We start from the raw sequence: 27,639 nt of genomic DNA on the forward strand, positions 1-27,639 counted from the left end.
AGTTTTCTTTTCTTTTTTCTCAATAAGACAAGCTCATTTTAATTCAATTTTACCCCTAAAAAAGTGCTGTTATTGAGAAAGAAAATATAAATTGCCTGCATCAAAATCATTCTAGAAACTTCATAATGTAGTCATTCTGAAAAAGAACGTCTGCTTTCACTCAGATTAAAAGTGACCTGGGTAAAATGATGACAAGCTTCAGTTACCTTAGTAACATCTATCCAGTGCCTTTTGCTTTCTTACTTCTCTGTCTAGTAGACTTTATTTTAATTATGAAATCTATCCTTTCAAGATTGCATTCTTCCTTGGCTTTGGTGAAGAATTGAAATTCATTTTTGAGAGCTAACTATGCCTGGAAGTCATAGGTAGGTTTAGATAACAAGTTAGGTGTTTTGTCATTTTCTGTGTTATTTATTATTTTGCCCTTATCTCCCCAAGTAAAATATAGTGCATTGCTTTCAGCCTTTTTATACATAAAAGAACAGAAAAAGCTATGGAAATAATATGTTTCCCTAACACTCATGTTAGAGTAGAATTGGTTGTGAGTGTTTTGTTATTTTTGTTTCTGTTGAAGCGAAGCATAAGGGAAATGAAAATGACAAAACAATTTGCACTTTTGGAACTTTAAAATGAGCACCCAGTTAACATAGTTACAGGTAGGCATATCTGAATTCACCCAAGTCTTGTCAGTTATCTATTTTATGATATGCATATAAGCATATATGTGAGTTATTCAGTTGACATATTTTACACATATAATACTTTATAACTTTTTTGAAAATTAAGTAGCATTAATAATTATATTCACTAGTAATATACTTTCAATCTGTCTATATACTACCTGGAGTGATTGATCAGGAATATGGTACTCTTTTATTAACTGGACACTTCAAACTGACCTTTATCTGGGACTTTCTAAAAGGCAAGACCACAAATGAGGTCAAGGAAGGGCAAAACACAAGTTATGTGACAGATGCAAGATCGGTTTCCTTGTAGAGAAATGCCTCGTGGGCTCAGCACAGTTCTATCATCACTTTCCTCAGCAGCAACCATTATTTGTACTTATAACTGAGAAAGGTGCCAAAGAACAGCTATCTTTACCCACAAATACAAAATAATTCTTCGATTTTATTTCTTTCCTATTCCAAAAGAAAATTTAGCTTTTTTTAATACCTTCACTTCATATTACCAATACATGCAAAAGCGATTTTTAAAAAAGCCACTGATGAGTGTTTCCATACACTGTTCTTTTGCTGAAAAGTGCTGTATAAGTAGGACAGATAATGATCAGATGGGGAGAATTTCTGCACACTCCCTGGGTGACTGTTCCCTGATTTTGGAGGGTTGTGACACTCCTAATCAATTGATCCCTAGGCATTGAACTACTGAACCAGCAGCTAATCCCTCATTAGCCTTCTACCTGGCAGGCTTCTCACCCCTATCCAAAAGGGCTGAAAAAATCATTCTTGCACATCACATTGACTATGCTGTGCATCACTTTAAATTGGCTTGTATTCTCCCTTCACATCCGATTTGAATTGGTCTCCCTGAATGCTAAAGCCTCCTGAGGGCTTGTTTCTGCCTATCTCATTTTACCCTATGGGTCTCTCTCTTACCTTTCAATTTGAAACAGTATAATGACTTATAATACCTAGACCTCTCTGTTCTTTTCCTCTCTCTTCTCTACAGTCATCTTAATGGATTGGATTTTTATCTTTTAATACACAAAAGAATGGGAGAATGCTTACAGTCATTAGCAGCCTTGTCTTCCAAATTATTTTATAATCTCAGCTATTTGGGGAGAATTGTATTCACTCTTCAGGGAAGAAGTGATAATACTCTTCATTTTCTATCTTAATATAAAAATTTTAAACTTTTTTTCCAAAATACTTAGTTCAGTAAGTTCCTTTATGTGCTGTACATAAAGTAATGTTGTTTCCAAGGAGCATACATAAGTACCCTACCCATGGCCAAGTCATGTTTTTAGACACTCTTGCTTTGAGAAGTCAAATTCACTCTGCCTTATTATTGTGAATTCCTTTGGGTCATTTAGAAACAGTTAAAATGTCGACCTTCTCTTTAAAAAAGGCTTCAGTAATGCAAAGGTCAAGTTACCTTTGCCTTTAAACAGAATAAATAAAACATGGTATCCATTACGTTTACACTGCTGAAACATCCAGACTCTAAAAGTGTTCCCTTGAGGACATGAAAAGGCAGAGCAGACCTCAATGATAAAATGCTTGTTCATTAGGGATTCCTTTAACTCAAGTATAGAATGTATAAAGATAAGTAACATAGATGCAGATACAAAAACCAGGCAATTTATTATCAGTTATAGAGTTATGGAAATATGAATACAGTAGAGCAATTATATGGATTTGCATATAGGCATAGATGAATTACATTGAATATTTTAGACAGAAAAAGGGGTCTGAAAGAGCAAGAAAAAAGTGGACAAAAGAGCAACCTAAACAGAGTAAGTCCATTTAAACCTCCCAATTTTATACATGAAATAGAAGCAAAAGGTGACCAGACTTTCAACAAGTCTGCACAGCTAATTACCTATATGCTTTCAGCAAGCCTTCTGAAGCTGACTATTGAAATTGAATCCTGACTCTATCATTCATGGCATGCAATATCTGCCAATACAATTTTGGGTTACTTACTTATCATTTTCTGGCTCAACATAAGGACCCAGAGCCCAGGCCATGCCCCCTCTTCCATTTTCAGAGCAAGTCAGTGCATGCAGCTGTCTACCTGACCAGGACAGATGTTAAAAGTCAAAGAATATAAAATGCCCCTTACCTAATGAGCCTTCGCAGAATTCTTCTGAAACTCCATTGCAACCAAATCTTGCAAAACTATGCTGAGACTTATAAACTGCCCTTTTGGCACTCCTCCTTCTCTCTTATTGAGCTGAATGCCGGCTTCCATTCTGCAACTGGCCACCATTGAGAAGAATATCCTCTTGTTCATAAGTCCCTAATTAAAACTCATGAGGGGCAGGCCACGGTGGCTCAGCAGGCAGAATTCTTGGCTGCCCTGCTGGAGACTTGGGTTCGATTCTTGGTGCCTGCCCATGCAAAAATAAAAAAAAACAAGCTTAAAACTCATGGGTAATTCTCTGCCTGGTGTGTCCTTTGGTCTTGTAGTCATGCTGGGCTGGAACATTTGGCAAGCCAGCCAGGAGACCAAACAGTCACTGACCATAGAAAGCATAAGTCTAGGGAAAGGAAACTCTGTTGGGTTGATCCCTGGATGGCTTACTTCCTTGATGTGGGGAGAGGTTTCCCACTTGCTTGAATGTGCTACAGTTAGTTGGTGGTTGTTGGGTGTGACATGGTCAACTACAGCAGACTTTCTCAGAAAGACAGAGAAATCAGTATATTTGAAGGATGCACTGAATGAGAGGCTACTTTGTGTACATAAGAGTTTAGAAATATTAGCATGCCAAAATGGAATGTTAGAGTAAGAGGGAGTAGAGTGCCTGGGGGCAAATGAGGCATATTCTGAGTCCTCCCAACTGAGATTCAAAGACTTGGGATCCCTTAGATTCTTCATTTTATGAATAAAAGGAGAAAAAAGAAGTTTGGAAATAGAAGATAAAGCAATGCTATCTTTTTATTCAGTAGTTCCAAAGGTTGCCTCTTTACTATAAGCAATTAGCAATCAATTGTATTCTTATCACTTTGTTTCCTTTGGTATTCTGTTAAATAGGGCCAGTCAATATGTTTTTACCTTCACCAAGGAAGGAGAATGAAGAATTTTCATCATAGTCCCGTGAGGCTATTTACATAGCCTGACCACTTGCTGCAGTCTCATAGCAAAGGATTTGACTAAATGGAAAAGTATAAATCTATTTCACTATATTGATGATGTCATGTTAACCAGTAACACTTCCCTCTCCCTGTTGATCCTCCTCATGTAGGTCTCTCAGGGCCCTCAATTGACTGATATGACAGTATACTTAAGTTTGCCTAGTATATTGATGGATCAGTGCATGGGCAGCCTGGCATTTGGATTGCCATAGACATGGAGCCTAGTAAAACACTATATGGTGGAAAACTGGGACCATACAGAGCTGCCAGTGGGTCATTGTTCACAAACCAGGAGATCCATAAGCTGTGCTAATAATTGGGTAGAGTACCATGACATACAGTGTGGATGGTCACATGGAAACAACAGCAATGGACTGCTATTAGCCACCCCTCATGAGGAAAATAAATGTGGAAAGACATCTAAACTACTATCACAAGTAAAAGGTAACCATGTTTCATGTCTCTGCCCATAACACTTATTCTTTTCTGCAATATTGAAGCAGATTCTTTGGAAAATTTGTAGTCTAAAGCCAGTATCACATGAGGCTGCTAAATGGTTGCATAGAAAGTCAGTACCCCTATGGTACCAGACTGGCACAACAATTCCAGCTGCCCATCACTAGACAATTACTGGAAGAAGTTGTGGACTCCTGTCCCTCTTGTTTACTGTGATACCCAAGGATATTTCCTCATTAATTCAGTCACATTAACTGTGAGCAGATTCAAGTCATCAGGTGGCAGGTAGAATACACTGGGCCTCTTCCCTTTTCTGGAAGTGCAAAATATGCTCTTATAGCCATAGATATGACCACTGGATTGTTGCTGATCTTCCCAGTAGGAACAGCTAAGCACAGATCTGCAATACATAGCTTAGAAAGGCTAAGTATAGTCTTAAGTCTTCCCACCCATGCGAACAGTGATAGAAGACCTCCTTTGCAACTAACCCTAACCTTGGCTACTGAACATGATGTCTTATGGACATTTCATTTGCCCTACAACCCCACACCAGTGGGGTTAATTTAAAGAATGAGTAGACTTTTAAAGAAGCAGTTAAAAGATAACAAGCAAGCTCTGTAGCAGTGTACATACTGATTATATCCACCCTTACTAGCCTTGATTCATGGGTATGAACAGCTGTTCCCACTTCTGTTAAACTGGTCATGGCGGGGCCCATGCAGGCCCTGCAAATTCAGGTAGAAGGACCATCAGAGCTATAGCCATGATGAGATAATGAAAATAACTTTCTCTTGCCTGAACCACAAGCACTTCCCAACTGGCCACCATTGAGAATTTACTCCTGTTTAGAAGTTCCTCATTAAGACTTATGAGTAATTTTCTGCCTGGCATGTTCTTTTATCTTGAGGTTGTGCTGAAACACTAAATTTCTTCATAAAATGGGCACAATAACAGTACATCTTCCAAATGGGGTTACTGTGAGAATTAAATGGGTAAGATACTGCATCTGATCTTGGCCTTCCTTGCATGTCCTTTGTGCCTGTGTGCCAGCTGTCTTTACTGTATCTTAGTTCACACTTCACCCTTTTAAAGCCAGTGACCTCTCTCTATGCAGCTATATATTTACTAATTTTTCATTAAGTATCCTTCAGAAGAGCAGAGTATAATTGAATTGATAAAAATTCACTAAAGATTTTATTTGATATCTATTAATATGAATCCTAAGGTTTATAAAATATCCTTTCTTGAAATGACTTCAAGAGCAATTACTGTTCTACTGTCAGAGAAATAAAATGTATACTGACAGTATACAATATTTGTAAAATGTTGTTAGTTTTATGTTATCTTCTTAATTGCCAATTTTTAGTTTAACTATTTCTGCTTGTTTTTTTCAATATATGCTGGAGGCGGCTAAAACAGTCATAACTGTCATGAACTACTCTTATAGTAAGGAGTTTTCTGTGTTCAAACCATGCCTTTCCTTAGTGTTTCTTTTCCCTTTGTTCTCTTTTCCAGCACCCTTTAAAATGAATTATTCTAAGGCAACATTTCTATATCTAAAGCCTAATAGGCCTTTCTTTTTCCTTTGTACTCTCTGTTAAAAGCCCTTAAAATGGAGAATATCTTTCTCTGCATCCTGCATTTTTTCTTATCTAAAGAGAGGGCTGCCTGCAGGCTGTCCCTTTGAGCTCTAGGAGGTTGCTATAACCTTCTTTGTGATTATATTACCAGCAATCTGCTACTTTCCTGCATAATGCATTTCTACAACACTAATGAAAGAAAACTGCACCAACAACGGCTTTTCTTACTGTGGGGGTGAAATGACAGGTGGATCAATGTTCTATTCTCAGAGAGGAGAAATATATGTTATTTTGAAATTTCATATATATGAAATTTTTTTGCGTTATTTTTCTTTTACTTGAAAATGCACAATGGGTTAGCTTTGTATCCTTTTAGAATACAAAATCAAAATTAAAGATTGCCAAAGTCATTAAGGTGAATGAGTTACGTCATGGCAAAATTTTAAAAATTTGTGGATTTACTCTAGTATTAGTATCATCACTCATTAACATTTTGAAACTTTTTTACACTACTTGATAGGAGTTAAAGATGAATAAAATGCAATAAAATATACAAAGAATTTCACAATAAATCGCAGCTATACTAAAAATGTCAAAATCCATATGTCATCATCTTATAGTACCATGAAGCTAATCCACAAAATAGTAGTTTTTCAGTTGATATATTATTATTCAAATTCTTCATATCAAAGATTGATAAGTGAATGATCATAATCTGCATTTGGAATGTGACTTAAGGGAAACTAATGGTGCAAATTGTCATTTGTAGGGAAAAAGTTTCAGAGGAAATAAAATTTTTCGGATGAGAAAATGAATTGTCCTTCAGGGCATAAACATGAGTTTGCATATTATGGAAGAAATATATAGTTGAAAAAAATTAGAAATTGTTTATATAGAAAATATCCTTTTCCAGGAATATTGTGTAGAACGGATGAAATTTAGTTCAATTTAGTTTGTTGTCATAGTTGCAGTTATTTTTTTATATAAGCATTTCAGAATTTGGGGAAAGAGGGAGATGGGATAGATTAAGTATGGATTAGAACTGGCATACAAGGTAACAAGTGAGAAAAACATTCTGATGAATCTGGTATAGTATATTTGCAGTTACTAGCACTATATATCACGAACCACCAACAATCCAAAGAAGAAAGAAGGGATACAGGGGGATAATTGTAGAGGGAAATTTGAAATGTTTTCTCATTCTTCCCATGGTAGGTTCCTCTTATGATCCAGAAAAGCAAATTGGAATATAAATAGAAAATAATACTAGCCTGAAAAAGACATTACAAAAACAGTAAGTAACATGATTGAAAATGTTTCGAAACAGACTGAACTTTGTCCAAACCTTTGGGCATTATGCAGAATTTCAGAAAGGTCATTAATACAAAGGATAAAGAGAGGGACATAGTAAGAGTTACAATTTTTTCTAACAGTATTTTGAGTTGCTATGTTATAACATATTGTAAATTTATGGATTACAAACATAAAAGTCAGAAATCCTGTGCTCTAATTTTGGCACATCTCCTGCTAGCTGGAGATTCTCAGAACTAGCTGCAATTTCTTCAGAAACTGGACAGTATGCTTTTCTAAATCACTTCCAACTCTGTAACTCCATGATTCTATGATAAAATGGTTAATTTCCAATTGTGCACATTCGTTTATTTCTTCATCATTGCAATAAAGAATGCTATAATACTCATAGAAATGTGATTTGCATATAAACTTTTACAAATTGTATATTTCAAATTATCTCCATATTATTAAATGGAATTATTTAGAAATTAATACACAGATTTAGCTAAACAAAAAGTTATTGTAATAGGAACTGCATACAAGCATTCCTTTGGGACTGGGGATATAATACCAGGCAAGAAAACTAAATTCCATGTTCTCAGGGGGCTTACAGTCTGCAAATATGTTTTAAAATAACAAACAGCATGTATGCTTAAAACAAGATAAACTCAGAGTTTTGAAGAAATGTTGAAAAAGTAATGTGAACTATCAGAAAGGCTATTACTTTAACATCTGTGAAGCCTCTCAGGTGAGGTGATGTGCAGAGAAGGTGCTGTTTGAGGTGAGAAAGTAAATGATAAGAATGGGACAGTCATAGGAAATGAAAAAGAGAATAATCCAAAAGGCCACAGAACAAGTCTGTTACTTTTCAGTAACCAATGAAATGTCAGTGTGGCTATGGTATGATATTTAGGGTATGAACGGCTCAAGCAGATATCAGAGAGACTGTTTCCTGCCAGTTCCTCAGTGGTCATGAGAAAAGTTTGGATTCTAAGGAATTTATATTTGAGGAAATTTGCAATCTAATGAGGAAAATAGACAATTAAACAGCAAATATAAAGCGGTGTGTTGTAATCTATGTAAGGCCTGATTTAAACACCATAATAGCACATAAACAAGGCATGTAATTTACTTTGAAGAATCAGGGAAAGTTTTCTAGAGAAAGCAAAATCCATGCAGTATAACATGAAAGATGAAATGCACAGTTCATTTTAGTCAGACAATTGAGGAAAGAAGAAACAGAGGAAGGAGGCAAGGGACAAAGGAAGGGAGAGAGGACAGGGGAAGGAGGAAGGAAGAAAAGAAGGAGTGAGGGAAGGAAGAAGGAGAGGAAGGAGATGAAGGAAGAGCCCTGGCAATGGGCATAGCACACTTCAAATATTCCAGAACACAGGATCAAACCTCCTTTCCTTGCCATGAGATTCTTGGAAAGAGTCAGGGCAGGAAATTACTTCATTATAGTGCCTAGCCCCATGATCCACATACAGCAGGCATTTAAATCTCCATAGTTAAGAAATGGGAAGACTTTGTGAATATAATATTAGAACTATGCTATATATTACTGAAAATTACTTTGGTACATTTGAAGAATTAAAGTCTCAGTATACTTTACATACCTGTCTCTTCCAGGTGTGAATATAAAGATTAATGAAAAACAGTCCTGAAGAAGCTTATGGCTTAATTTTTGAGACAGACAAGCACATAAATATGCAATAGATTGAGATCATTTCCATGTGGGAGATAGATGCAGATTGTTTCATGAGTAGAAGGCTAAGCAGGTACAAAGTCATGAAGGACTGTGTTCTAGTTTGCTAGCTGCCGGAACACAGTACACCAGAAACAGAATGGCTTTTAAAAAGGGGGATCCAATAAGTTGCTAGTTTACATTCTAAGGCTGAGAAAATGTCCCAATTAAAGCAAGTCTATAGAAATGTCCAATCTAAGGCATCCAGGGAAAGACGCCTTGGTTCAAGAAAGCCAACGGAGTTCAGGGTTTCTCTCTCAAGTGGAAGGGCACATGGCACACATAGTCAGAGTTTCTCTCTCATCTGGAAAGGCACATGGAGAACATGGTGTCATCTGTTAGCTGTTTCTCCTGGCTTCCTGTTTCATGAAGCTCCCCGGGAGGCGTTTTTCTTCTTCATCTCCAAAGGTCGCTGGCTGATGGGTTCTGCTTCTCGTGGCTATGTTGTTCTGCTCTGCTCTCTCTGAATCTCCTGAATCTCCAAAATGTTTTCTCTTTTATAGGGTTCCAGAAACTTATCAAAACCCACCCAAATGGGTGGAGACATGTCACATCTCCAGGGAGACGATCTAATTGCAGTTTCAAACATTCAGTACTGAATAGAGATTAGAAGAAATGGCTGCCTTTACAAAATGGGATTAGGATTAAAACATGGCTTTTCTAGGGAACATGCATCCTTTCAAACCAGCACAGACTGTAATGGTTAATTTAATATGCTGCTTTGTTTAGATTATGGTGGTCCAGTTGTACATTCAACAAAGCACTAGTTGGCTTGTTATTGTGAGGGTAGGCAGTAGATGAATCTAAGCATCAGCCACTTGATTGCATCTAAGGCTGAACACATCTAAAGCCAAAAAGAGGTTTGCTATTAGCAATGAGGTGAGTCTCTTCATACAATCAGTTGAAGGCTTTAAAGAGAAAACTGAGGATTTTAGCAGCTGCAAAACAAAGTAGTTCTATCATTACTTCAGCCAGACTTCTCCTGGGAAATTCAATGTTACCTTCGTTAGAGTTTGCAACAAGTCTTGACTCCTGGGGAATTAATTTAACTTCACCTTCCCTGAGCTTCCAATTTGTGGCCTGCCATACAGATTTCAAACTTGCCAATTCCCATGGTCATTTCAATACAATTCTTGTATTGAATTTTCTTTATCTCCACATATATATATGAGCACATCTTTTTATATTTCACTTTGATTTATTGCACTTTGCAGTTACTGCAATTTTTACAAGTTGAAGGTTAGTAGCAACCCTGCATGGTGCAAATCTATTGGCACCATTTTTTTCCAATAGTATATGCTCATTTCATGTCTCTCTGTCATGTTTTATTTGAAGTTTGTACATTGTTTTTTTTTTGATATAATGCTATTTCACACTGAATTGACTATAGTGTGGTAAAAACATAACTTTTATATCACTAGAAAATTTTTAAAAAATTGTGTAACTCGCTTTAATGCAATATTCACTTATTGCATTGTTCTTTAACCCAAACCACAATACTTCTGAGGTATGCCTATACATGTATCCTGTCTGTTTTGTTTCTTGGAGAACTGAGACCAATACAAGGACCTAGTAGGAAAAGCAAGTAAGTCTGAAATTTAACCTGAAAGCAAGATAGAGACGGTGATGCACACGATATGATATTTGTGCTTCAAGAAGCTTGTGCTGATAGTCTTGATGAAGCTGAAAAAGGATTGAGTTGGGAAAGTGGAGGCAATTTCGTAGATCTGTTGCTCTTGTTCAAAAGTGTTTGAAATAAGGCCTTGACAGAATGAGGGATGTCATATCATGTCATTTTCCCAACAACAATTTAAATTTTCCAAATCACTGTTTAAAAAAATGAACATAAATAAGGCTCAGGATATTTAATTAACTTACTTATGCATGCCCAGGTAATTGGCAATCAGTAACTCATATCTGATAATCCAAATCCATTTGTCTAATTCCAAAATATCTACTTTTCTCATTTACTATGCAGAAGCCGAATTTATTGCAGTGTCATATATGTATTAATTAAAATAGCTATTCAATATGATAGCTTTTACTTCTGGCTAAAGAAACAATAATAATCAATCTTATATAAATAATGCTTTGTGAAAATTTTCAGAAAGAAGCTGCTTAAATTTACATTCTGAATGTAAGTTATTTCATAGTCATTTATCATAGTCTTTGAGAGTTCTAAGATCTAATAATTTGGTAGCATACTTTTGAAATTAACAGTCTGACACCCAGAGAAATTAACTACATTTACATGTACTGTGAAAACCTAAGTATAGGATAATTTTATAAATTGTAATGACACTGAACAGTTCAAGTTTCTGCACAACATGTTATGAAAGGTACTTTCTTATATCGTTCATTATATCTTCATGCATCAAATAAAAATAAGTTATTAATATGTTGTGTCTGACTTCAATTGCAGTACTAAAAAGTACTTAAGTGATTTGAGGGAAATCTGTGAAATTTAATAAAATAAGATTCAGCTTGGCAAAATATTTTTTTATTTATATTGACCATTTCATCTTTTTCTACATTAGTCTTCTCTCCAGATAATAGTTGAAAATACGCCATCACATCTAAATATTTCCTTTACTTTCTATTGGAGGTGAGTTGCTAAACACTCATAAAAATAGTTTTTGTTAGCTATATTTATTCTAAAGTGATTTAATAACAGCCAGTATAATGATCTTTTTCTATCACCACAAGCACTATCTTGACACCCTATGTTGGATATGTATTTTAATAATCTTTTCTATGGAACTGGGAGTTTCAACTCCAATAATCTTGTATCATAAAATGGGCCCTTAAAATTCAGGGTTTTTTAAACTAACTGATTTCTTTCTCTTTCCCTCTCTCTTCTCTTTCACTTTCTTTATAAATAAAAACATACACATGTGGTACACTTAAGGAGTTGTATGTATATAGATTTGATGATTAATATCTGTGTTCTTTTAAGATTACTTCAATTTTGAGGATTTCAATTTAAAATATCAATGATGAAAAATTAATTGGAAGTCTAATATATTGAAGTGATTTGGGTGCTGGACAATAACAATACGTTTTCTGTGCTCAGAATTATCCCTAACCAAATTACTTATATTTGCCTAGTATACTATATTTGTTCTAATTTTCATACTATGTTGTACTGATTTATCAGAAATTATGATAATAAAATATAATGTTGATTGTACACGTCATAGTTCTCCTTTCAAATAATTGTCACAACAATACAGTGAGACGATATCACTCTCTTTGCTGAAATACTTAGAATAACCCCTTGAATACCTAAGGTGTTGATTGGATAGTCTTGAATTAGGATGTTTTCAGTGACAATCTAGAAATCTTTCATTTTACATTTTCTTCACATATCTATTTAACTCTTTGGGAGCTACTAATTTATTGTGCCAAGAATCAGGAATCATTGAGTAAAATCCAGACTTGACAGGCTCTCTTATACAATTTTTTTTATTAGAGAATTGTGATTAACAGAAATAATAGTGCATTAAATACAGAATTCCTGTGTATCAGCTATTATTTACCCCTTGCATTTGTGTGGTACATTTGTTACAATTAATGAAACCACATTTTTATAATTGTTCTATTAACTATAGTAAATGGTTTACCTTAGGGTTCACTCTTTGTGTTGCACAGTACCATGGATTTATTTTTTAAAAAATTTATTCTGTTTACATATGTACAACCAAAATTTCCACGTTTAGCCTCATTCAAATATATAATTCAGTGCTATTAATTACATCCTCAATGTTGTGCTACCATCAGCACCAATATGATACTATTTTAACTTTAACTATTTTATCCTGCTTTGTTCTTCTAAGTGGCATTACATGAATTAGTAAGAGTAATATAGCAGCAAAAAACAAAAACAAAAGCTAGAGAAGAAATTGCAGGATACTCCTGCCAAAGAACGTCCCCACAAGAAATAAATAAAATAAGTGAAAATCTTACAAATCTACTTCAGATGAAGTCAGACCAATGTACTCCATCACCAGTAGCCTAACATTTATCAAATACAACTAACAGTTTAATAGCAATAAAGGACTATATGTAATTCAAAAGATATTTTTGTCATCATACAAGCAATTCTACTACTATTTATTTGCAAAAAAATTGAAAGTAGATTTGAACTACATCTGAAGACTTTTACCAAGACAAATGTATGCATTTTTATTAAGGCATGCCTAAAGGGTTTCACCTTTTTATCTTTAATTTTTTTTGTCAAAAACTGATTTTGAAATACAAATTCAATTCAAAGTGCAAAGAAACCAACCAGACATTATTAAGAAATGTCCTTGTGATAATTTGGGGACAGTTGCTACAGCAGTGCATCATGGGAACAAGGGTCAGAGCACAACAGAAACATTCAGCAAATGATCACTTTACTACTTACACAGCCTGAAGAGTCCAGGAAAGGCAGATAATTTCCTTGTCATTTACCCAGTATCAAGAGTCTAAAACACCAGAGGAAGAAGTCCTATCCAAGTTAGTCTCATGGAGTGGCTGAAAACTGCTCGGGGTAGGGGTTGGTAGAGGGCAGCTCTGCATGTCCCACTTCATGCCGGAGCTGAGAGACCAATCATACTGTTTGAGGGTGGTTTGTATCCGCTTCAAGGGAACGGCCCCTGCCACTGAGAATTCCTGTTCTGATAAACATCTGGGGCTTCTTGTTCTCTGTTTCCAGGTTTAAGGTTTGGTCCTTTTCGTTAGACCTCACATCTCCTGCAGTTTATGGAACAGCACACAATAGGAAAAGAGGTAAGGGTAGCAAAAGGTCAGAGGATGGCCCTTTCGTCTGTGTTTCTAACTTACCCAAAGAAGGAGGGTATAGGTGAAGTCTGGACAATGGCCCCCTACCTGGTGTCTGTGATTTCCCTAACAATCATAATTACTTATGCTTCAATATGCATTGATCCAGTGTTTACTATAACCTAGATGCTGCAATAACCTTGGGGATACTGGGATCAATAAAGCAGTCAAGACAAAAGCCACTGAGATTAAATTTGTTGCCTTATGTGACAATTGAAGCTAAGGATGGTAGCAAGGGCAGGGTCATCCACTGGGTGTGACTTTGATTTGTTGTTCACGGATTCTTATATTCACATTGTCTCCATTTCCTTATGCCATGTTCGCTTTTCCACACAAACCACTGACTTCTGTACCTCACCCTAGAACTTCTACATACTCATTTAAAACTGCGTAACTAAGTTTACTATTAACTGATACCCCTCCCCCCCAAATACAGCCTTAAACTGCCTCTTTTTATACTGTCAAGGTATATTGACCTCTTCCTCCTTTCCTCCTTTATATTCATCACCACATTCACTTTTGGTTATTCTCTATTTCTCTGAGGTCATCTTCATAGCCCACCTTTGTAGACTTTTCATGTCCTTCTGTTATTGCTTTCTGAACAGCATGAGATATCACTTAAAATATTGCTAGTAATTTTTATTATTATTTGGACTATTGTAAAAATATTTCTGCTTCTGTTGCCTTCCATGGACACAGCTAGGTTGGATTTTGAGACTCCCTTTTAATTATTTATCTGAATGGTTCTGCTTAATGAGTTGGAATTGGGAGTGACATAATTCTTTGTGGAGAGCAGAGGCATTTTACTTGCTCTTGTGAGATTCCGCAGAACTCTTTCCCTCCAACATGATAACCTGCAATATTCAAGATGGCACATGTCCCATCAGGAGGGGTCTCTGAGAAAGCAAGATGAACAAGCCCACAATGACTCATGATGACTATGTAGCATGAGGAAATAAAATGTTCCTGCTGTATTAAAATAATAAGATACTAGGCTTAATCTTACTTATAAAACAAACACTCCTAATAGGAACATTGTGAGCATGAAACATATTAGATAATAAAACAATTATCCCATTAATGATATAAATTAAAGGCACAATCTACATGCATTATGAGTCTCACAGCTATACTTGCTTAAGTTCAAGTACTTAATATTTTAATTTTGTTACAGTTTTTTAACTTCATATTAAAATAAATATATACACATGATAAAATTTCAAACAGAAGTACCTAGGAAGTATATCATTTTCACCAACAAATCTAAGTCACATTATTATCCCTTCAAGTAGCCAGCGTTTAGAGTTGGTGGTGCAATATACAGAAACATTTTTTTCTATCCATGTACACATGCACACACTCACTTATGCACATATGAATATACACAGCTATTTCTCATAAAAATGTGTTCATCCTACACAGGCTTTTCTTCTAAAACTTATATATTTAATTGAAATTTTATTGAGATAATTGTAGATAAGCATGAAGTTACAAAATAGAGCTCCTTTGTACACCTTGTCCAATTTCATCCAGTGGTTAACTTTTGCACATTTAAATTTGCAGATTTAAAGGACAACATAAAATCATAATGTTGATTTTTGTACAATCTACTGATCTTATTCAGAGTTCACAAGTTTTACTTCTTGCCCTCGAGTGTGTGTATGCATGTGTATGAAATTATGCTCAGAATCATTATCTTTGTACGTTTGTGAATCTATCACTACAGTCAAGATTCTCAACCAATTCCAGCATTATAAAGAACCCTTGTGCTGCCCTTTTATTTGTAACTATAACCACTTCCCTCTGTTCCCCACGCCTCCATCTCTAAACCCCAGTAACCACTATTCTGATCTCCATTTCAAATCTTCTGTCATTTCAAAAATATTGTATAAGTAGAATCATATATGTGGTCTTTTGGAATTAGTATATTTCACTCTGCATAGTTCCCCCAAGATTCATCCAAATTTTATGCATATTAATAATTTGCTATATTTTATTGCTGAGTGATATTCCCTGATAGATATGTATACAGTTTGCTTTACCTCATGAAGGACATCTGCTCTGATTCCAGTTTTCACCTGTTAAAAATAAGGTTGCTAGAAAAACAAAAAAAAATAAAAAATAAAGTTGTTAGAAATATTAATGTACAATTTTTGGGTAAATTTTTGTATAAACAAAATTTTTGTAAACAAAAATTTTCATTTCTCTTAGATAAGTGCTCCAAAGGACAATGGTTGGGTTGTATGGTAATTGCATGCTTAATTTTATAAGAAACTGCCAGATTGTGCTGGTTTGAAAGGATGTATATACCCTAGAAAAGCCATGTTTTAATCAAAATCCCATTTCATAAAGGTAGCATAATTCCTATTCAATATTGTATGTTTGAAACTGTAATCAGATCATCTCCGTGGAGACGTGATTTAATCAAGGGTGGTTGTTAAATTGGATTAGGTGACGACATGTCTCCACCCGTTTGGGTGGGTCTTGATAAGTTTCTGGAGTCCTATAAAAGAGGAAACATTTTGGAGAACTGAGATTCAGAGAGAGGAGAGAATGCCACCGCACCATGAAGCAGAGTCCATCAGCCAGCGCTTTGGAAATGAAGAAGGAAGATGCCTCCCCAGGAGCTTCATGAAACAGGAAGCCAGGAGAGAAAGCTAGCAGATGACACTGTGCTCACCATGCACCCTTTCAGCTGGGGGAGAAACTGTGACTGTGTTTACCATGTGCCTTCTCAGATGAGAGACCCTGAACTTCATCGGTCTTCTTGAACCTATCTTTCCCTGGATACCTTTGATTGAACTTGCTTTAATTGGGACATTATCTTGGCCTTAGAACTGTAAACTAACAGTTTATTAAATTCCCCTTTTTAAAAGACATTTTGTTTCTGGTTATATTGCATTCAGGCAGCTAGCAAACTAGAACACAGACTGTTTCCCAGACAGGCTGTACCATTTATATTCATACCAGCAATGTATGAATAGTCCAATTTCTCTACATCCTTGCCAGCATTTAATATGGTCATGATGTTTTATTTTAGTCATTCTAATAGGTACCAAGTGGTATCTCAGCATGGTTTTAATTTGAATTTGCCTAATGGCTAATAACGTTGACTAATATTTCGTAGGCTTATTTCTATTGGTGTATCCTCTTTGTTGTATGTCTGCTCATTGCTCATTTGTGTTCCCATTTTCTAATTGAATTGTTTGATTATTTATTTTTTCCACTGGTGAGTTTTGTTATTTTTTATATATTCTAGCTGTAAGTCTTTGTTGAATATGTGATTAGCAAATATGTATGATAACCTGTAGCTTGTTTTTCATTCTCTATATGTTGGCTTTCAAGGTTACTGGAACACAACTCAATCATTAAAATGTTTTTAATGATAATGAAGTCCAATTTAGGAATTTTCTTTAATAGTTAGGGCTTTTGAAATCAAGTCTCAGAACTCTTTCCTGAGCCATAGATCTTGAAAAATTTCTCATATTTTTTCCTAAATGTTCTTAACTTTTATGTATTATATTTAAGTCATTGATCCTTTTGGAGTTCATTTTTATGTACAGTATGTTTTTACCTATGGCTATCCAATGACTGCAGCACATTTAATGGAAAGGCTAGCCTTCCTCTCATTGGAATCTTTTTGTACACTTGTCACAAATACTTTGAGAATATTTTGTTTGTCTTTTTACGGATTCTCTATTTGGTTCAATTGATCTATGTGTCTGTCTCTCCATCAATACTATGTTTTTTGTTTTTTGTTTTTTTCTCAGCTTTCTCTTATAAGTTTTTCTGAACTATTTTTATTGAAAAATCTTCATGCACATGCAGTCCATACATAGTACACAATGGTCACAAAGACATCACATAGTTGTGTATTCATCACCATGATCATTTTTAGAACATTTGCATTACTCCAGAAATAGAAATAAAAAGAAAAAACTCATACATCCCATACCACTTACCCTCCCTCTCATTGACCACTAGTACTTCAACTTACACAATTTATTTTACCCTATATTCCCCTTATTATTTATTTATATTTTATCCATTTTCTTTTTACTCATCTGTCCATATCCTGAATCAAAAGACCCTCAGACACAAAGTTTTCACAACCATACAGTCACATTGTAAAAGTTATCTTACTCCACAATTGTCTTCAAGAATCAAAGTTACTGGACCACAGCTCAACAATTTCAGGTACTTCCCTCTAGCCAGCCACTGAAACTATTTTGTTTCATTTCTCTCTTCCCCTTTTTGGTCAAAAAAGCTTTCATAACTCCATGATGCTGGGTCCCAGTGAATCCCAGGAATTCTATCAAATATTGCCCCATTTATACCCCTGAGAGTCATGTCTCATGTAGGATAGGGCAGAGGGCAGTGAGTTCACCTACTGACTCAGCTTAGAGAGAGTGGCCACATCTAAGCAACAAAAGAGGTTTTCTGTGGGATAACTCATGCATAATTTTCAGAATGCTTAGCCAATTATTTTGCAAGAATAAGTTTCATAGGGGTGAACCCCAAGATCAAGGGCTCAGATTTTTTTTGGTTGTCCCCATTGCTTGCAAGAATACTAGAAATTTTTCAAATGGGAAAGTTGAATATTTCCTCTTTCTCTCCAGTTTCCCAAGGGGACTTTGAAACACTTTTTTGTTCAATGCCCAAATTATTCTGGAATATATTGGTGCATCACACTAACCTAGAAACCAATGAGATCCCATGTCCTATTCAAGATTCCATGTACATATAGTATTCAACTAATCTCACCATACAAATTAAATTAGGTAATGCGCTACCTGAAATACAAATTTTGTACCAACTAAGCTAAATTTTGCCCTTTGGTATTACACAGAAATTGAAGTTTTTAAATGTGGATGATGTCATCTTTAACACTGTATTCTACCCCGAATATTATCAAGATCAGCTTCATTCATATCTCTGGTCAAAATCTGATCCCCTTTTCAACTTTTTAAATAGTTCCTGTATGGGGTAATGCTGACTTTCATAGCTTCTGAGCTCTAACTCTGGGTCTCATGTATCACATAAATCCTCGAAATTTCGGGGAACAACCAGGTTATATATAAACAGCTCAGTAGCTCAATTCTTTAATGTATGTGACTGCTGTTAAAGCTTACAATCTAGGAACCTTTACAATAGGCCCCAACCTGATAACCTAGAGTCTCAAACTCAGTTCACTGAGATTTTATATTATACTTAGCTCATATGAGTAAGGTATGTATTTGTATACATTATACTAAGTCCATACGAGTGAGGCATATAGTATTTGTATTTTTGTTTCTGACATTTCTGTATATATCACAGCTTGTTTAGCCACTCATCCACTGATGGATATTTGGGCTGTTTCCATCTCTTGACAATCCATAAATAATGCTACCATAAATATTGGTGTCAAACGTTCATTTGTGTCCTTGCCTTCAGTCCCTCTGAATATATATTTAGTAATGAGATTACTGGATCATATGGCAATTCTATATTTGGCTTCCTGATTCACTGTCACACTGCCTTCCAGAACAGTTATACCATTTTACATTCCCACCAAAGTGAATTAGTGTGCCTCTTAATCCACATACTCTCCAGTACTTGTCATTTTCTGTTCTTTTGATAATGGCCATTCTAGTGGGTAAAAGATGATATCTCATTGTGATTTTGCTTTGCATTTCCCTAATAACCAGTGAAGTTGAGCATCTTTTCATGTGTCTTTTAATTTGTATTTCATCTTCTGAAAGGTGTTTGTTTATGTCTTTTGTCCATTTTCAATTGTTTGTCTTTTTTATATTGAGTTGAAGAATGTATATATTCTGAATATTTATCTGATATGTGGTTTCCAAACATTGTTTCCCATTGCATCGGCTGCCTTTTTACTTTCCTAATAAAATTCTTTGATGCAAAAAAAGTGTTTACTTTTGAGGAAATGCCATTTATCTATTCCTTTTGTCAATGCTTGTGCTTTGGGTATAAGGTCTAGGAAACCACCTCCTATTACAAAATTTATAAGATATTTCCCTACATTTTCTTCTAAAAATTTTATGGTGATAGCTCTAATATCTAGGTCTTTGATCCATTTTGAGTTAATTTTTATATAGGGTGTGAGATATGGATTCTCTTTCATTCTTTTGCATATGAATATCCAGTTATCCAAACCATTTTTTGAAAAGGCTGCTCTGTCCCAGGTGTGCTGGCTTGACTGCCTCATTAATGATCAATTGTTCATGGATAAGAGAGTCTATTTCTGAACATTTTATTGGATTCCATTGTCAGTATATCTATCTTTATGCCAGTACCATGCTATTTTGAAAACTGTAGATTCATAATATGCTTTAAAGTCAGGTGTTGTGAGAACTCTCAGTTCATTTTCCAGGCCTTTTTTTTTTTTTTTTTTTTTTTTTGGCATGGCCAGGCTCTGGAATCGAACCCCAGTCTCTGACATGACAAACAAGAAATCTGCCACTGAATTTTTATTTCTCAAGATATTTTTAGCTATTTGGGGCATATGCCCTTCCAAATACACTTAGTTATTGTTTTTATTATTTCTGCAAAGTAAGTAAGTTGTTGGGATTTTAATTGATACTGCATTGAATCCATAAGTCAGTTTGGGTAGAATTGACATCTTAACTATATTTAGTCTTCCAATCCATGAATATGGTATGCGTTTCCACTTATTTAGGTCTCCAATTATTTCTCTGCATAGTTCTTGTATTTTCTGTGTTGATCTTTTGCATTCTCAGTTAAACTTATTCCTAAATATGTGACTATTTTGGTAGCTATTGTAAATGGCTTTTTTCTTTTCCTCCCCAGATTGCTCATCACTAGCACAGAAACTATTGACTTTTTGGACACTGATTTTTGTACCTTGCCACTTTACTGATTTATTAGCTCTAGTAGCTTTGCTGTAGATTTTTGGGGGATTTTCAACATATAGTATCATATCATCTAAACACAGTGAGAGTTTTACCAATCCATTCCAATTTGGATTGCTTTTATTTCTTTTTCTTGCCTAATTGCTCTAGGCTAGAACTTCCAGCACAATGCTGAATAACAGTGGTGACAGTGGGCATCCTTGTTTTGTTCCTGATCATATAGGAAAAGCTTTCAGGCTTTCCACATTGAAGATGATGCTAGCTGTGGTTTTTCATATATTCTGTTTGTCATGCTGAGAAAGTTTCCCTTCTATTCCTATTCTTTGAAGTGTTTTCATCAAGAAAAGATGTTGAATTTTGTGAAATGCCTTTTTTGTGTCAATCAGGATCATCATGTGGCTTTTCTTCTTTGATTTATTGATATGGTGTTTTACATTAATTGATTTTCTTGTGTTGAACCAATCTTGTATACCTGGAATGAGTCCCACTGGATCATGGTGTATAAGTATTTTAATGTGCTGCTGGATTTGAGTTGCAAGTACTTTGTTGAGGATGTTTGCATCTATATTCATGAAAGATTTGTTTGTAATTTTCTTTTGTTATAGTTTCATTGTCTGTCTTTGGTATGGGATGATGACTTCATAGAATGAGTTAGGTAACTCTCCTCTTCATTTTTCTGGAAGAGTTTGAGAAGTATTGGGTATTAATTCTTTCTTGAAGGCTTGGTAGAATTCACAGGTGAAGCCATCTGGTTCTGATGTTTTCTCTGTGGGAGCTTCTTGATGATTGATTCAATCTCTGTACTTGGGATTGGTTTGTTGAGGTCATCTATTTCTTCTTGAGTCAATGTTGGTTGTTCATACCTCTCTACAAAGTTGTCCATCTAATCACGTTTTCTACTTATTAGCATATAGGTGCTCATAGTTTCTTTTTATTACCTCTTTTTTTTTTCCCCTGTGGGATGAGTGGTTATATCTCTTCTTCCATTTCTAATTTATTTCTTTGCATCCTCTCTCTATCTTTTTTGTTAACCTAGCTAAGTGTCCATTGATTTTATTGATTTTCTCAAAGAATCAACTTCTGGTTTTGTTGATTTTCCCAGCTGTTTTCATATCCTCAATTTCATTTATTTGCATTTATTTCTGCTCTAATCTTCATTATTTCTTTCCTTTTGCTTGCTTCAGATTAGTTTGCTGTTTTTTCTCTGGTTCTTCCAAGTGAACAGTCAATTCCTTGATTTTTTTTTTCCAGAAACTTTAAATGTTTTTGTTTTTTTTTTATAATTTTCACCAGTTTTGCTGGGGAGTAGGTTTGCAGAGCTCCTCACACTGTCATGCCAGAAGTTCCCCCGACCAATCAATTTTTTAAAGTTCCCTTTCCATAATGCATTCTATTGTTGTGCTGTGTATTTGTCTTATGTAAAAGTGGCAGTATTGACCCCAAAGAAGGAAGATAGATAATCTCTTCTCTCTGAGGAAATCTTTCCTAATTAGTCATCTATTTCTGTCTTCCTCTGGTAAGACAGTGGTCCACAGCTAATAATCCTTGGCATTATTCCTTGATTTTTGAACTTTCTTTTTTAATAAAGACATTTAAGGCAATAAATTTCCCTCTCAGCACTGCCTTTGCTGCATCCCACCAATTTTGATATGTTGGGTGTTCATTTTCATTTGCTTTGAGATATTCACTGATTTCTCTTATAGTTTCTTCCTTGACCCACTGATCATTTAAGAGTGTGTTGTTTGCCTCCATATATTGGTCAATTTTCTGGCCCTCTGCCTATTATTGATTTCCAACTTTGTTCCATTGTAAAAGTGTTTTGTATGATTTCAATCTTTTTAAATGTATTGAGACTTGCTTTGAAATGCAGCATGTGGTCTGTCCTTGAGAATGTTCCATGAACACTTGAGAAAAAAATATGTACCCTGCTGTTGTGGGCTATAATATTCTGTAAATTTCTGTTAAGCCTAGTTCATTTTCCATATTATTCAAAATCTTTGTTTCCTTATTGATCTTCTGCCTAGATGTTCTAACTTTCAGTGAAAGCAAGGAATTGAAGTCTCCAACTATTATGGTAGAGGTGTCTATTTTCCTCTTCAGTGTTGTCAGGGTTTGACTCATGTATTTTGGAGCACTCTTGCTCAGTACATAAATATTTATGAATGTTATGTCTTCTTATTAAATTGTTCCTTTTATTGATACTTAGTGTCCTTCTTCATCTCTTAGTTGCTTACATTTGAAGTCTGATCTGTATGGTATTAGTATAATTATTCCTGCTCTTTCTGATGGTTGTTTGCATTAAATATCTTTTCCAAACCATTCATTTTCAATTTTGTTTTTGTCCTGTAGTCTAAAATGAGTGTCCTATACACACCATATAGATCAGTCTTGTTTTTTAATCCATTCTTTTGATTGTGGAGTTCAATCCATTAACATTTAATGTTATTACAATAAAAGGCAGTACTTTCTTCTACTATTTTGTTTTTTTTTTTTATTTTATATGTCATATCTAATTTCTTTTCTCTTTTTACCTTTACTGATAGTCTTCATTTGTACACTCTTCTCCAGACCTTGCCTGCATTTTCCTATCTGCTTGTAGTGCTCCCTTTAGTATTTGTTATAGAGACAATCAGTCACAAATTCTCTCAGTGATTGTTTGCCTGAAAAATTTTAATCTCCCCTTCATTTTTGGGACAATTTTTCTAGGTATAGAATTCTTACTTGGCAGTTTTTCTCTTTTAGAATTTTAAATATATCATGCCACTGCCTTTTTTCCTCCGTGGTTTCTGTTGAGAAATCCACACATAGTCTTATTGAAGTTCCCTTGTATGTGATGGATTGCTTTTCTCTTGCTGTTTTCAAAATTCTCTCTTTGTCTTTGACATTTGACAATCTGATTAGTAATTGTCATGGAGTGTGTCTATTTGGATGTATTCTGTTTGGGCATGCTGCACTTCTTGGGTCTGTAATTTTAAGTCTTTCATAAGAGTTGGGAAATTTTCAGTGATTACTTCCTCCATTAGTTTTTCTCCTTCTTTTCATTTTTCTTCTCCTTCTGGGACACCACAACATGAAATATTTCATGTCGTCAGTCAATTCCCTAAGACCCCACACATATTTTTCCAATCTTTTTCCTATGTTTTCTTTTTTATGTCAGATTTCAGATGTCTAGTCCTCTAGTTCACTCATCCTTTCTTCTGACTCATTATTTTGTATTGGCATCTAGTAATTTATTTCCTTAATTAGTTTATCCTGGAGATTGTTTTCACTCTTTTTCTGAGTGTCTTATTGCTAGACACAATTGTTCTCTATATGTTCTTTGACATTAAGTTTAACTTATTTTAGACTTCTAGTGCAGGTTCTGTTTAACTTATCAGAATTATTCAGTTTTTATTTTTCTGTTTCTTGCCCTGCTTACATGGAGACATTTTTTTGAAGAGGGTCTTCTCAGATATTATAGACCTCAGAACAGACAGACCCACATCTCAGGAGGAAAGAGTAACTAGCATCAGTTTTCCTTGAGGGTGAGACCCTTCAAGATTTTCAGACTTTCTTGTGAAGTCTCCAGACTGTGTTTTTCCTATCCTGCCCAGCACGTGGTGATTGTCAGCCCTTCACTTCTCACCAGCTTTAAATGATGTGGTGCCTTTAATTTCACCAGCATCTCCCTGCCTGAGGCATGTTTGAGATAGAGGTGACATGGTGGGATGGCTTTAATTGCTTCTGTTTTCCTGTGCCTGGGGCTGAATTTCTTGAGAGGGATTCTACTTGAGCTTGGCACGGACCCCCTTTTTCTTGGGAAAGATATACCCTTTAGGGAATTAACTCCTTTCACCTGACTAGTTACTTTGTCTCTCAGACAAGCTTAATTTTGCCCCTGCCTGGGACAGTGCTGGAGCCTGAGAGTGCTTTTAGTTCTATCTAATGAGCTATTTAAGGAGTGAAAAAGCAAAAATGCCTTTTCAGAACTGGACCCCACTCCTTGGGTTTGTCAATCAAGAGCTTGAGTTGGTATGTGGCTCTATGTACTATGTATCTCTAGGCTCTATGTTTCCCTTTTGGGGGGTCCACTCCTCTTCCAGTATTTTGTGCTGCCCAACTCAAAATGCCTCTGTTTTATTTTTTTTACATCAGCCCCTGCCCCTTTCTGCCAAGGCAAAACTGCTAGGTCCAGATTTATCTGTGTTCAGGGACTGTTTTCAGTAGGCAGAATTTGTTAATTAATTCCACATCTAGAGCATGATTGAGCTAAGGCCTCACTGCTAGTAAAGTCTGTTTCCTTTCCACTTTTGGAAGCAGACTGCCATGCCCATAGGGGAGGGCATGCTTGGTCTCCATGGCTTTGGGAGCTTAGAGTTTGCTGTGGGCTCGATCTCAGCCATTCCTCCTGGTTCAGACTGGTGTACACTGTGGGTCCAGTCACTGATGTTCCCCCAGCAGTTGTTCTGTCCCATTCTGGCTATTTACTAGCTGCTCTGGAGGGTGAGTTAAATTCCACACCTCACTATGCTGCCATCTTGCCCCCTCAACAAATACTATGTTATTTTGAAGACCATATCTGTGTAGTAAGGCTTAGCATGGACTAGAATGATTCCTCCTGATATTTCTGTTTTGTCATGATGGTTGTCCCAAATTACTATTGAGGAGACTGTGCCTTTCCAAAGAAAGTTTAGAATAAGCTTGTGTCTACAAACATTCTTGTTAGTATTTTGATAGGAATTCCATCAAACTTGTAGGTCATTTTGAGGAGAATTGACATAATTACTGTGCTGATTCTTCCAATAAAAAATATGTATATCTTTCCATTTATTAATGTCTTTGATTTCTTATAAGCATTTTGTAATTAACTGCATGCTTATCTTGTACATGTTTTCTTAAGTATATACCTAAGTTGTAAATTTTCTTTGGAACAACTGTTTTTAATTACAATTTCTGCATATTTTATGGATAACATATAAAATATGATTCTTTTATGTCAATGTTATGTACTGAGACCTTGTTAAATTACTAAATTTTGAATTATAGGAATTCTGGAGTGGTGCTATGGTGGCTCAAGGGCAGAATTCTCTCCTGCCATGCCAGAGACCTGGGTTTGATTCCCAGAGCCTGCCCAATGCAAAAAAAAAGAAGAATAGATCTGAATATATTGAGATGTGTACTATATGAATGTATCATGAATATGTAACACGTTTATTTCTGTCAATTATACATATAATGTTCATGACAACATTTAAACTATGTGTTATTCCTTGGTATATTGTGGTATAATTCATGATTCTTTATTAAATCATTCTTTGTCAATATTGGTGGTTATTTATTCTTTCTCATCTTCTCTCCATGTGTTTTATTGTCATTGGATGTGAATTTTTTAAAAAACTTAATTGGATAATTTTTATAAACATATGTAAGATTTTTTATAGAGCATCTGTCTTGAAATATTTTACATATTATGTTTTATATAACATATCTGGAATTTACTTTGTTAGTGATATGAGATAATGTCAGAGGCCTTTATTTCCTAAATAGTTATTATATATATATTGTATTAAAGCCGAATTACACAGTAAGTCTCTACACTATTTATTGAATCTATCATCCTTACAATTTGATTTGAAATTTATTTATTTATTTTGAAATTTATTTTTATCGCATATTAAATCCGTGATTTGGGAAAACCAATCAAAACTTTCATTCACTTATCATTTAGCAATGAAACTTGCTGTCATGCAGTTTGTTGAGAAATATTGATGATTTCTGATTAGTAGTAAAATTTGAGTAATTTTTTTAAAGTAAATTTTTTAAATGAGTTTTTGATAATACTGCTGCTGGTGCAGTATTTTGTCACTTTAAGTGAGCAAACGTTGTACCCTAAAACAAAGGGTACAAAGTTTTACCATGTATTCTATGTAACCAAATGCCACAGTGTGGAAAAACCATCTGCCACTATATAACAAGAAGTCACATTCCTCCACTTTCTATTAACATTTTTTTTCACTATTGTGAATGTCATTACCTGCAGCATCTTCAAAGTCTAAACTTCTGCACTGTATTCAGGACACATTACATTTTCATTAACACCGTCTACAAATTCTTGCAGTTTTTTCCTTGCTTTCGACTACTGCCTTGTTCTAAGCCAAGTCCCCTTTTACATTATTTGTTATCATAGTACCTAACTCTCAAGTCTCAAAACTCTGTATTATTTACCAAAACCTTGCAGCTTAAAGGGATATACATTTATTTTCTCACAGTTTCTCATGGTGAGTAATCTGGTGCAGTTTAACTGATTGCCTCTCCATCAAGCCCTCTGCTGCTTGGGCCTGAGGTCTAATCTGATCCCATGTTTCATACAGCTCCACAGGACTACAGCAGAACATGGCATCTGCAGGGATGAATGATCCAGAGAGAGCTGGAAAGAGTGCCCAAGATGAAAGCCACAGCCTTTCATGGAACCTAACCTTGTAAGTGACATAAATATGACTTCACTGTGTTATATGTGACTAGTTAGAAGCAAATCAATATGCCCAGTCCACAGTTCAAGGGGAGGAGATTGCGCACAAACTTGAATCCAGGAGCAGAGATCATTGGGGGACATCTGAAAGGCTACTTAGAACATTCGCCACGTAATTTTGATTATGAACTTTATAAACTAATTTGAAATCCTTGAGAACTTTAAAGTGTTTTGTCTTCTATGCAAGGTTAGGGCGTTGCTGATCTTTGGTCTGCCACTTTTATATACTTCAACTGATAAAATACTTGCTTTCAAATGTGTCTTGAGCATTATTGCTATACAGCCAGTTTCATATGAGCAATGAGAGAGAAATGCCCTGTCAGTATTTTAGACTAACACCATTTTGTAGTAAAATATGAGAAATATGAGGTGCCTTTGAAAGAGCCTTCTTTTGTGTGCAATATAGGCCAATACCAAAAATCAGAATCATTAATGTCTTCATGGGATTAAACACTTCTAAATGTAGAAGATTTTCTATTGTTTGAAAGCATGGATTTCATGTTATTTTATAAACAATTTTCAAATACGTATTCACATAAAA

At 35.2% G+C, this 27,639-nt stretch overlaps 1 long non-coding RNA gene across 1 annotated transcript; it reads left to right on the forward strand.

The window, feature by feature from the left end:
• The first annotated feature begins 212 nt into the window (after nt 1–212).
• Nucleotides 213–27,028, forward strand: LOC143679322 (uncharacterized). The gene is made up of 3 exons (XR_013173651.1): nt 213–365; nt 7,070–7,148; nt 26,941–27,028. It is a non-coding gene; the product is annotated as an uncharacterized LOC143679322 (long non-coding RNA).
• The last annotated feature ends 611 nt before the right edge of the window (nt 27,029–27,639 follow it).

The sequence above is a fragment of the Tamandua tetradactyla genome, chromosome 4 (genome assembly GCF_023851605.1).
Source record: "Tamandua tetradactyla isolate mTamTet1 chromosome 4, mTamTet1.pri, whole genome shotgun sequence".
Lineage (NCBI taxonomy): Eukaryota > Metazoa > Chordata > Mammalia > Pilosa > Myrmecophagidae > Tamandua > Tamandua tetradactyla.